General features: G+C 41.1%; 2 non-coding genes and 1 pseudogene across 2 annotated transcripts; all 3 read left to right on the top strand.

Annotated features, from left to right (window-relative positions):
• The first annotated feature begins 3,664 nt into the window (after positions 1–3,664).
• On the top strand, positions 3,665–5,658 carry LOC116803220. Its single transcript, XR_004363480.1, has one exon. It is a non-coding gene; the product is annotated as a small subunit ribosomal RNA (ribosomal RNA).
• A 687-nt stretch (positions 5,659–6,345) lies between these two features.
• On the top strand, positions 6,346–6,524 carry LOC116803219. Its single transcript, XR_004363479.1, has one exon. It is a non-coding gene; the product is annotated as a 5.8S ribosomal RNA (ribosomal RNA).
• Positions 6,525–6,918: 394 nt separating this feature from the next.
• LOC116803221 lies at positions 6,919–9,672 on the top strand (annotated as a pseudogene).
• The last annotated feature ends 832 nt before the right edge of the window (positions 9,673–10,504 follow it).

Here is a 10,504-nt window from a genome sequence, read left to right as displayed (position 1 = left end):
AGTGAGCCTTCTGAGCGGGGTTTTCCTGAGGACTGGCGTGTTGATTAGCACGTTTATTGCACAGTGGTCTGACAGGAGATCAGCATTTGTTGTGCAGCTGATCTTCGCATGCCCTATGCCTTTCGACACAGCAAAGTCCAGTAGGTCTGGAGTCTTGAGGGGATTCGTTGGCCAGTGAGTGGGCTCGCCAGTGGAGTGGCAGTCCAGTCGGTGGCGTTGCAGGTACCCAAACAGAGTTTTCCCTTTGGGGTTGTTGGCGCGCGATCCCCACCAAGAATGTTTGGCGTTATAATCTCCAGCTGCTATGAAGCGGGGCCCAAAATGCTCGAAGAACTCACTGAGGTGAGATGCTGTTATGCGGTATCTGGGGGGAAAGTAGACCGCTCCAATGTCTAAATCTCCTTGCGGGCTGACAATCCTGATGACAGGACATTGTGCCCAGTCTTGCTGAAACGCGGGCAGCTCTAGGTATTGAATACCGCTCCTGATGAGGATGGCTGCTCCACCGCGTGCTCTGCCAGAAGGATGGTCTGCATGGATGAGGTCATATCCGCTGATATTAAAGTGGGATCTGGGGGAGAAGTGGGTTTCGGCTACGAGTAGGATATCGATCTGGTGGGTCTTCAGATGGTGCTCGACTATGGCCTTGCTGTTCTGCAGGCCGTTCGCATTCCAGACGACTAGGTGGAGCTTTAGTTGCATGACTTGCTGTTGAGAATGGTGGCCACCAGCTGTGTCATCTGGGTGAACATGCGCTCCATCATCCTTTCCATCATTCCTTCCATGCGAGCGAACATCGCTTCTATCTGACCGGAGTGTGGGGTTTCTGTTTGGGTTTGGACTGGGGTTGTGGGATTCTGCGGTGCTGCGTGCACTCCGTTGAGGGCGTCTCGGTAGCTCCTGCCAGAGGTGACGTTTGGTGATGCCACGGGCGGCGCCTTGTTAGCATTAGCGACGGGCCTTGTTTTCGGAGCAGCTAGTGCTTTGGCCCTTTTGTATGCAGGGCATCCCTTGAAAGACGCAGGATGGTCCGCCTGGCAGTGGAAGCAGCACGCTTTGTCGTCCTCCCTCTTCTCACATGCCCTCGATTCGTGAGGGCCTCCACACTTTACACATCGGTATTCCAGGAAGCAGTAACGCTGTGTATGACCGAATCCTTGGCACCTGAAGCATTGAGGCACGTCGTTGAACTTCTGCGGCGGTTCAATGGTTACTACCGACCTGCAGATCCGCTTGACTTGGTAGACGTCTTTGTTGTTGCTGGAAGGCTCCAGGTTGGCGAAGAATATTCCCAGCGGTTCTTTAGTTCTTCTGCCAATGGGATTGTGCAGATCTCTAACAGCGTGCCCTTGTCTGCGAAGGTCTTCAATGATTTCCTCACGATCGGTGGAGTGGTGGAGTCCTTTGATGACAACCTTGTATGCACGTTCATCTTTCGGCTGGAAAGTCCGATGCCTCTTGTTTTGGGCCACAAGTTGGAGACGCAGAGCTGTATAGGACTCTTTGTCCGGCATCATGACACGTACGTTGTTGCCGTTCACGGTCTTGTAGGTAAAATTGTTCTTCGGGCCTACAAGAGTCGTGATCATCTTGACGAGTGCCGAGATGTTGGTCACATCGGGGATAAAAATCGGAGGTGGCTTGATGGTCTTCGGGGTGGGCTTTGGTTTCTCGGGGGTCTTGGGCTTGGAATCGTCTTTAGGTCCGGGTTCGTCATCAGAGCTCTCTTGGTCGTACTCGTCTTCTTCGGTCGAGAGTAAAGCGAAGGCGTTGTTGGCGAGCTTCTTGCGCAGAGCTGCGCTAGTGCTTGGCTTATCTTCCAGCTCCTCTCCCTGTGCTTTCTTTGCCGGTTTTCGCTTTATCTCGCCCGGCTCTGTATGCGAGGTGCTTCCCTCGCTGCTGGAGCTGCTCTTGCGTGTTCTCAGAGCCTTTTTGCGTGGTGTTGTTCCAAGCTTGTGGGTGCGCGGGGGGGCCTGCCAGTCCATCTTCTCCAAAGTTGATAAGGAGTGAGGAGGGGGGGGGGGGGAAGCTGGGCACCGTAAGCCGGTGAGCCAGGCAGCACGTGGCTGCTGCTTTGCAATTATACCGCTGCTTCGAGCACTGGGTTTTTTGCGCTGATAACACGCACACTCGGGTGTGCGATGGTGTTAGTGCGAACTACCGTTAGGTACGTTGGCTGGGCCAATCAAAACGCGCGACAAGATCACGCGACGCGAAGTGGCTGGGCACAAGTAACGGGACTTACAACTGTGAACAATTTGCTAACAATTTGCTAACAATTTGCTGTCGATCCGCAGGCACGTCTGCACTCGTCGAGTGTTCGATCGCGACTGACATAAGTTTTTGAAAACGTAAAAATGATAATACATTATATGTATAAGGGAAAATGTGAGGGTTCAAAAACAACTATAGGTAGGCAGTGGTTGCCAGCCTCTCATATTGTTCAAAACGTATGTATTCATATGATCTTGGCAATAATATGAGTAAATTAAATAATAAACACATGAAAATGAATAATTATTATATGTATAAGGGAAAATTGCTGAAATATTCCCATATTCTCTTAGTATTATAGAGAAAAGCCGTTTTAGTGAAACGGTATAGTAGTGTAACTTACCTGAAGTACGACAGAGGGTTCAAAAACTACTATAGGTAGGCAGTGGTTGCCGATCTCTCATATTGTTTAAAACGTATTAATTCATATGATTTTGGCAATAACATGAGTAAATTAAATAATGAACACATGAAAATGAGTATTTATTATATGTATAAGGGAAAATTGCTGAAATATTCCCATATTCACTTAGTATTATAGAGAAAAGCCGTTTTAGTGAAAGGGTATAATAGTGTAAGTACGACAGAGGGTTCAAAAACTACTATAGGTAGGCCGTGGTTGCCGACCTCTCATATTGTTCAAAACCTATTATTTCATATAATTTTGGCAATAACATGAGTAAATTAAATAATGAACACATGAAAATGAGTATTTATTATATGTATAAGGGAAAATTGCTGAAATATTCCCATATTCTCTTAGTATTATAGAGAAAAGCCGTTTTAGTGAAAGGGTATAATAGTGTAAGTTACCTGAAGTACGACAGAGGGTTCAAAAACTACTATAGGTAGGCCGTGGTTGCCGACCTCTCATATTGTTCAAAACGTATTAATTCATATGATTTTGACAATAATATGAGTAAATTAAATAATAAACACATGAAAATAAGTATTTATTATATGTATCTTCAAAATGCAAATGATTTAACTTAATATTTATATTGGTTAAACAAAAATTGTACATGTGTGGATACAATAATTATGTATGTTGGAAATAAAATGATATTTTATAATGAAATATGTATATATAAAAAGATAAAATTATAGAAACATATATATTACAATAATTATATGAAATTCTTGTTATATTGGTAAAACAAGTATAAATTAAAAATGAAAATATGGATTACGAATGCTATATAAAAATGGCCGTAATCGAATAGATTTTTTACTTATATTTATATATTTAAAATTTTACCCAAAGGCGAAATATTGAATTTTATTCAATATAATAAAAATCATGGAATTATATAAAGTGAAAAATCTATATATCTATTATATTGCTTATTTCGATTCAAAAAATATGAATGGAATATGAAGGAAAAACATTATTCTGGTTGATCCTGCCAGTAGTTATATGCTTGTCTCAAAGATTAAGCCATGCATGTCTAAGTACACACGAATTAAAAGTGAAACCGCAAAAGGCTCATTATATCAGTTATGGTTCCTTAGATCGTTAACAGTTACTTGGATAACTGTGGTAATTCTAGAGCTAATACATGCAATTAAAACATGAACCTTATGGGACATGTGCTTTTATTAGGCTAAAACCAAGCGATCGCAAGATCGTTATATTGGTTGAACTCTAGATAACATGCAGATCGTATGGTCTTGTACCGACGACAGATCTTTCAAATGTCTGCCCTATCAACTTTTGATGGTAGTATCTAGGACTACCATGGTTGCAACGGGTAACGGGGAATCAGGGTTCGATTCCGGAGAGGGAGCCTGAGAAACGGCTACCACATCTAAGGAAGGCAGCAGGCGCGTAAATTACCCACTCCAGCTCGGGGAGGTAGTGACGAAAAATAACAATACAGGACTCATATCCGAGGCCCTGTAATTGGAATGAGTACACTTTAAATCCTTTAACAAGGACCAATTGGAGGGCAAGTCTGGTGCCAGCAGCCGCGGTAATTCCAGCTCCAATAGCGTATATTAAAGTTGTTGCGGTTAAAACGTTCGTAGTTGAACTTGTGCTTCATACGGGTAGTACAACTTACAATTGTGGTTAGTACTATACCTTTATGTATGTAAGCGTATTACCGGTGGAGTTCTTATATGTGATTAAATACTTGTATTTTTTCATATGTTCCTCCTATTTAAAAACCTGCACTAGTGCTCTTAAACGAGTGTTATTGTGGGCCGGTACTATTACTTTGAACAAATTAGAGTGCTTAAAGCAGGCTTCAAATGCCTGAATATTCTGTGCATGGGATAATGAAATAAGACCTCTGTTCTGCTTTCATTGGTTTTCAGATCAAGAGGTAATGATTAATAGAAGCAGTTTGGGGGCATTAGTATTACGACGCGAGAGGTGAAATTCTTGGACCGTCGTAAGACTAACTTAAGCGAAAGCATTTGCCAAAGATGTTTTCATTAATCAAGAACGAAAGTTAGAGGTTCGAAGGCGATCAGATACCGCCCTAGTTCTAACCATAAACGATGCCAGCTAGCAATTGGGTGTAGCTACTTTTATGGCTCTCTCAGTCGCTTCCCGGGAAACCAAAGCTTTTGGGCTCCGGGGGAAGTATGGTTGCAAAGCTGAAACTTAAAGGAATTGACGGAAGGGCACCACCAGGAGTGGAGCCTGCGGCTTAATTTGACTCAACACGGGAAAACTTACCAGGTCCGAACATAAGTGTGTAAGACAGATTGATAGCTCTTTCTCGAATCTATGGGTGGTGGTGCATGGCCGTTCTTAGTTCGTGGAGTGATTTGTCTGGTTAATTCCGATAACGAACGAGACTCAAATATATTAAATAGATATCTTCAGGATTATGGTGCTGAAGCTTATGTAGCCTTCATTCATGGTGGCAGTAAAATGTTTATTGTGTTTGAATGTGTTTATGTAAGTGGAGCCGTACCTGTTGGTTTGTCCCATTATAAGGACACTAGCTTCTTAAATGGACAAATTGCGTCTAGCAATAATGAGATTGAGCAATAACAGGTCTGTGATGCCCTTAGATGTCCTGGGCTGCACGCGCGCTACAATGAAAGTATCAACGTGTATTTCCTAGACCGAGAGGTCCGGGTAAACCGCTGAACCACTTTCATGCTTGGGATTGTGAACTGAAACTGTTCACATGAACTTGGAATTCCCAGTAAGTGTGAGTCATTAACTCGCATTGATTACGTCCCTGCCCTTTGTACACACCGCCCGTCGCTACTACCGATTGAATTATTTAGTGAGGTCTCCGGACGTGATCACTGTGACGCCTTGCGTGTTACGGTTGTTTCGCAAAAGTTGACCGAACTTGATTATTTAGAGGAAGTAAAAGTCGTAACAAGGTTTCCGTAGGTGAACCTGCGGAAGGATCATTATTGTATAATATCCTTATCGTTAATAAATATTTGTTATAATACAAATAAATACAATTTACCAAAATAAAAATATTACAAAATGATTCCACGGAATCAAAAGTTAAAGTCAAAATAAAATGAAGATGGCTTTTATTTTATATGTGGGGCTTGGCAACCTCATAAAAAGACTTTAACATTATTAATGTTGCTGTGCGTATTTGTGGCAGTACTTACTACAACAACGGCGTTTCCTATAAAAACAAATTCTCGAAAATGGAAATCGAAGAAACTAAACTAAATTCGAAAGTAGAAGTCGAATTAAAATAAAAATAATTTTGAATGTGTGGTAATCAAAATAAGTGTGTGTGTATATGGACCATAATATACACGCGTTGCGAATATGTATTGTTCATCTATGTTATGAGCATACGTTGGCTAATGCAACAACCTAAAATATACAATGTTTGTACCTGTCATCCATCAGGTTAATGTTTTATATAAATTTTGCAGTATGTGTCACCCAAAATAGCAAACCATAACCAGATTATTATGATACATAATGCTTATATGAAACTAAGACATTTCGCAACATTTATTTTAGGTATAAAAATAAATTTATTGAAGGAATTGATATATGCCAGTAAAATGGTGTATTTTTAATTTCTTTCAATAAAAACAATATTGACATTATATAAAATTGAATTATAAAACTCTAAGCGGTGGATCACTCGGCTCATGGGTCGATGAAGAACGCAGCAAACTGTGCGTCATCGTGTGAACTGCAGGACACATGAACATCGACATTTTGAACGCATATCGCAGTCCATGCTGTTATGTACTTTAATTAATTTTATAGTGCTGCTTGGACTACATATGGTTGAGGGTTGTAAGACTATGCTAATTAAGTTGTTTATAAATTTTTTATAAGCATATGGTATATTATTGGATTAAATAATGATTTTATTCATAATATTAAAAAAGAAATGAAAAACATTATCTCACATTTGAATGTGAAAAACGAAGAGAAATATTTTCTTTTTCAATCAAATAATACTGAGAAATGTCTAGCATAAAAAATTGAAATATTTTTCATCTAGAATTGTCTCTTATTAATGATTCGGAAAAAGAAAAATCTTGGTTTTGTTATTATTCTTCGTTGGTTCGTTAAATGGATAAAAATGACTTTGCTTACAAGAACTATTGGAACTATTTATAACGAATTTAATTGATTGTTTTATCATTTATATATAAAGAATTTATGGCAAAATATAGTTATATATACAACCTCAACTCATATGGGACTACCCCTGAATTTAAGCATATTAATTAGGGGAGGAAAAGAAACTAACAAGGATTTTCTTAGTAGCGGCGAGCGAAAAGAAAACAGTTCAGCACTAAGTCACTTTGTCTATATGGCAAATGTGAGATGCAGTGTATGGAGCGTCAATATTCTAGTATGAGAAATTAATGATTTAAGTCCTTCTTAAATGAGGCCATTTACCCATAGAGGGTGCCAGGCCCGTATAACGTTAATGATTGCTAGATGATGTTTCCAAAGAGTCGTGTTGCTTGATAGTGCAGCACTAAGTGGGTGGTAAACTCCATCTAAAACTAAATATAACCATGAGACCGATAGTAAACAAGTACCGTGAGGGAAAGTTGAAAAGAACTCTGAATAGAGAGTTAAACAGTACGTGAAACTGCTTAGAGGTTAAGCCCGATGAACCTGAATATCCGTTATGGAAAATTCATCATTAAAATTGTAATATTTAAATAATATTATTAAGAATAATGTGCATTTTTTCCATATAAGGACATTGTAATCTATTAGCATATCCCAAATTTATCATAAAATATAACTTATAGTTTATTCCAATTAAATTGCTTGCATTTTAACACAGAATAAATGTTATTAATTTGATAAAGTGCTGATAGATTTATATTATTACAGAGCGTTAATTTTTCGGAATTATATAATGGCATAATTATAATTATCATTGATTTTTGTGTTTATTATATGCTCTTGTATGATTAACAATGCGAAAGATTCAGGATACCTTCGGGACCCGTCTTGAAACACGGACCAAGGAGTCTAACATATGTGCAAGTTATTGGGATGTAAACCTAATAGCGTAATTAACTTGACTAATAATGGGATTAGTTTTTTAGCTATTTATAGCTAATTAACACAATCCCGGGGCGTTCTATATAGTTATGTATAATGTATATTTATATTATTTATGCCTCTAACTGGAACGTACCTTGAGCATATATGCTGTGACCCGAAAGATGGTGAACTATACTTGATCAGGTTGAAGTCAGGGGAAACCCTGATGGAAGACCGAAACAGTTCTGACGTGCAAATCGATTGTCAGAATTGAGTATAGGGGCGAAAGACCAATCGAACCATCTAGTAGCTGGTTCCTTCCGAAGTTTCCCTCAGGATAGCTGGTGCATTTTAATATTATATAAAATAATCTTATCTGGTAAAGCGAATGATTAGAGGCCTTAGGGTCGAAACGATCTTAACCTATTCTCAAACTTTAAATGGGTAAGAACCTTAACTTTCTTGATATGAAGTTCAAGGTTATGATATAATGTGCCCAGTGGGCCACTTTTGGTAAGCAGAACTGGCGCTGTGGGATGAACCAAACGTAATGTTACGGTGCCCAAATTAACAACTCATGCAGATACCATGAAAGGCGTTGGTTGCTTAAAACAGCAGGACGGTGATCATGGAAGTCGAAATCCGCTAAGGAGTGTGTAACAACTCACCTGCCGAAGCAACTAGCCCTTAAAATGGATGGCGCTTAAGTTGTATACCTATACATTACCGCTAAAGTAGATGATTTATATTACTTGTGATATAAATTTTGAAACTTTAGTGAGTAGGAAGGTACAATGGTATGCGTAGAAGTGTTTGGCGTAAGCCTGCATGGAGCTGCCATTGGTACAGATCTTGGTGGTAGTAGCAAATAATCGAATGAGACCTTGGAGGACTGAAGTGGAGAAGGGTTTCGTGTGAACAGTGGTTGATCACGAGTTAGTCGGTCCTAAGTTCAAGGCGAAAGCCGAAAATTTTCAAGTAAAACAAAAATGCCTAACTATATAAACAAAGCGAATATAATACACTTGAATAATTTTGAACGAAAGGGAATACGGTTCCAATTCCGTAACCTGTTGAGTATCCGTTTGTTATTAAATATGGGCCTCGTGCTCATCCTGGCAACAGGAACGACCATAAAGAAGCCGTCGAGAGATATCGGAAGAGTTTTCTTTTCTGTTTTATAGCCGTACTACCATGGAAGTCTTTCGCAGAGAGATATGGTAGATGGGCTAGAAGAGCATGACATATACTGTTGTGTCGATATTTTCTCCTCGGACCTTGAAAATTTATGGTGGGGACACGCAAACTTCTCAACAGGCCGTACCAATATCCGCAGCTGGTCTCCAAGGTGAAGAGTCTCTAGTCGATAGAATAATGTAGGTAAGGGAAGTCGGCAAATTAGATCCGTAACTTCGGGATAAGGATTGGCTCTGAAGATTGAGATAGTCGGGCTTGATTGGGAAACAATAACATGGTTTATGTGCTCGTTCTGGGTAAATAGAGTTTCTAGCATTTATGTTAGTTACTTGTTCCCCGGATAGTTTAGTTACGTAGCCAATTGTGGAACTTTCTTGCTAAAATTTTTAAGAATACTATTTGGGTTAAACCAATTAGTTCTTATCAATTATAACGATTATCAATTAACAATCAATTCAGAACTGGCACGGACTTGGGGAATCCGACTGTCTAATTAAAACAAAGCATTGTGATGGCCCTAGCGGGTGTTGACACAATGTGATTTCTGCCCAGTGCTCTGAATGTCAAAGTGAAGAAATTCAAGTAAGCGCGGGTCAACGGCGGGAGTAACTATGACTCTCTTAAGGTAGCCAAATGCCTCGTCATCTAATTAGTGACGCGCATGAATGGATTAACGACGGACGTGTTTTCGTTGCGCTCGTGTACAGATTGCGAAGAACTTGGTTTTCCGTGTTTGGAAAGTAATAAAATCGGTGAATTAGTGCTCCGCGAAAGTCGTGTGCTAATTTTCGTGTGTTATAAACAAGCGGTTTGGAAGTAATTAACAATTAATTGTTGGGAATTTCCACTTAGCACGTGCTGAAGGCGAACTTACGAGTAAGTTTTTCGAGTAAGCTTTTTGATCAGCTGTCACAAAGCTTATTGGTGGGAGTCACTGCTAAGGTTTGTGTCTAGGGAGAGTTTTAGTGCTACCAGACTCTACCGATAGGTGGAGCTCGAGTTCCAGAGCAACTACCTTTTGTCAGCGAGTAAACGAGCATACGGTTGCTGGCGTCGACGGTAGGTGGAGCCACCATCGTATTTATGCCGATGGAGAGCGACAGCAGCGCGAGTGCCTTGAGCGGAAGTAGTGCCTCGATGAAGTCCAGACGAGGCAGGCGCAGAAGCCATCTGGCATCTAAGAGCTCGGCGCCAACGCAGGCGAAATTGGTTGCCCTGGCATCGAATGGAGTGCCAGAACCCGTTGGGGTACTGGAGGAGCCGTTTTCGTCGCTGGAGGACGCCCGGGCGGCTACGGAGAACGCTGCCATTGATGCTGCCCCCCCCCACGCTGCTGCCACCGCTGCTGATCCTACTGCTGCCCCTGCTGCCGACCACACTGCTGCCTCCGCCGTTTTCACTGCTGCTAAAATTGTTGCCACCACTGCCACTGCCCGCCACCGCTGCCGCCCGTGCTGGGCAAGCAGCCATGATGGCAGAGCTGTCGGCCACACAGCGCATGGTGAGAAGCAGCTTCCGCAGACTAGGAGAAGTGGACACGGAAGAGCTCTCATATGCTATCAG

Source organism: Drosophila sechellia, unplaced genomic scaffold (genome assembly GCF_004382195.2).
Source record: "Drosophila sechellia strain sech25 unplaced genomic scaffold, ASM438219v1 U_321, whole genome shotgun sequence".
NCBI classification, from domain to species: domain Eukaryota; kingdom Metazoa; phylum Arthropoda; class Insecta; order Diptera; family Drosophilidae; genus Drosophila; species Drosophila sechellia.
This window is presented reverse-complemented; position numbering and strand designations above follow the sequence as displayed.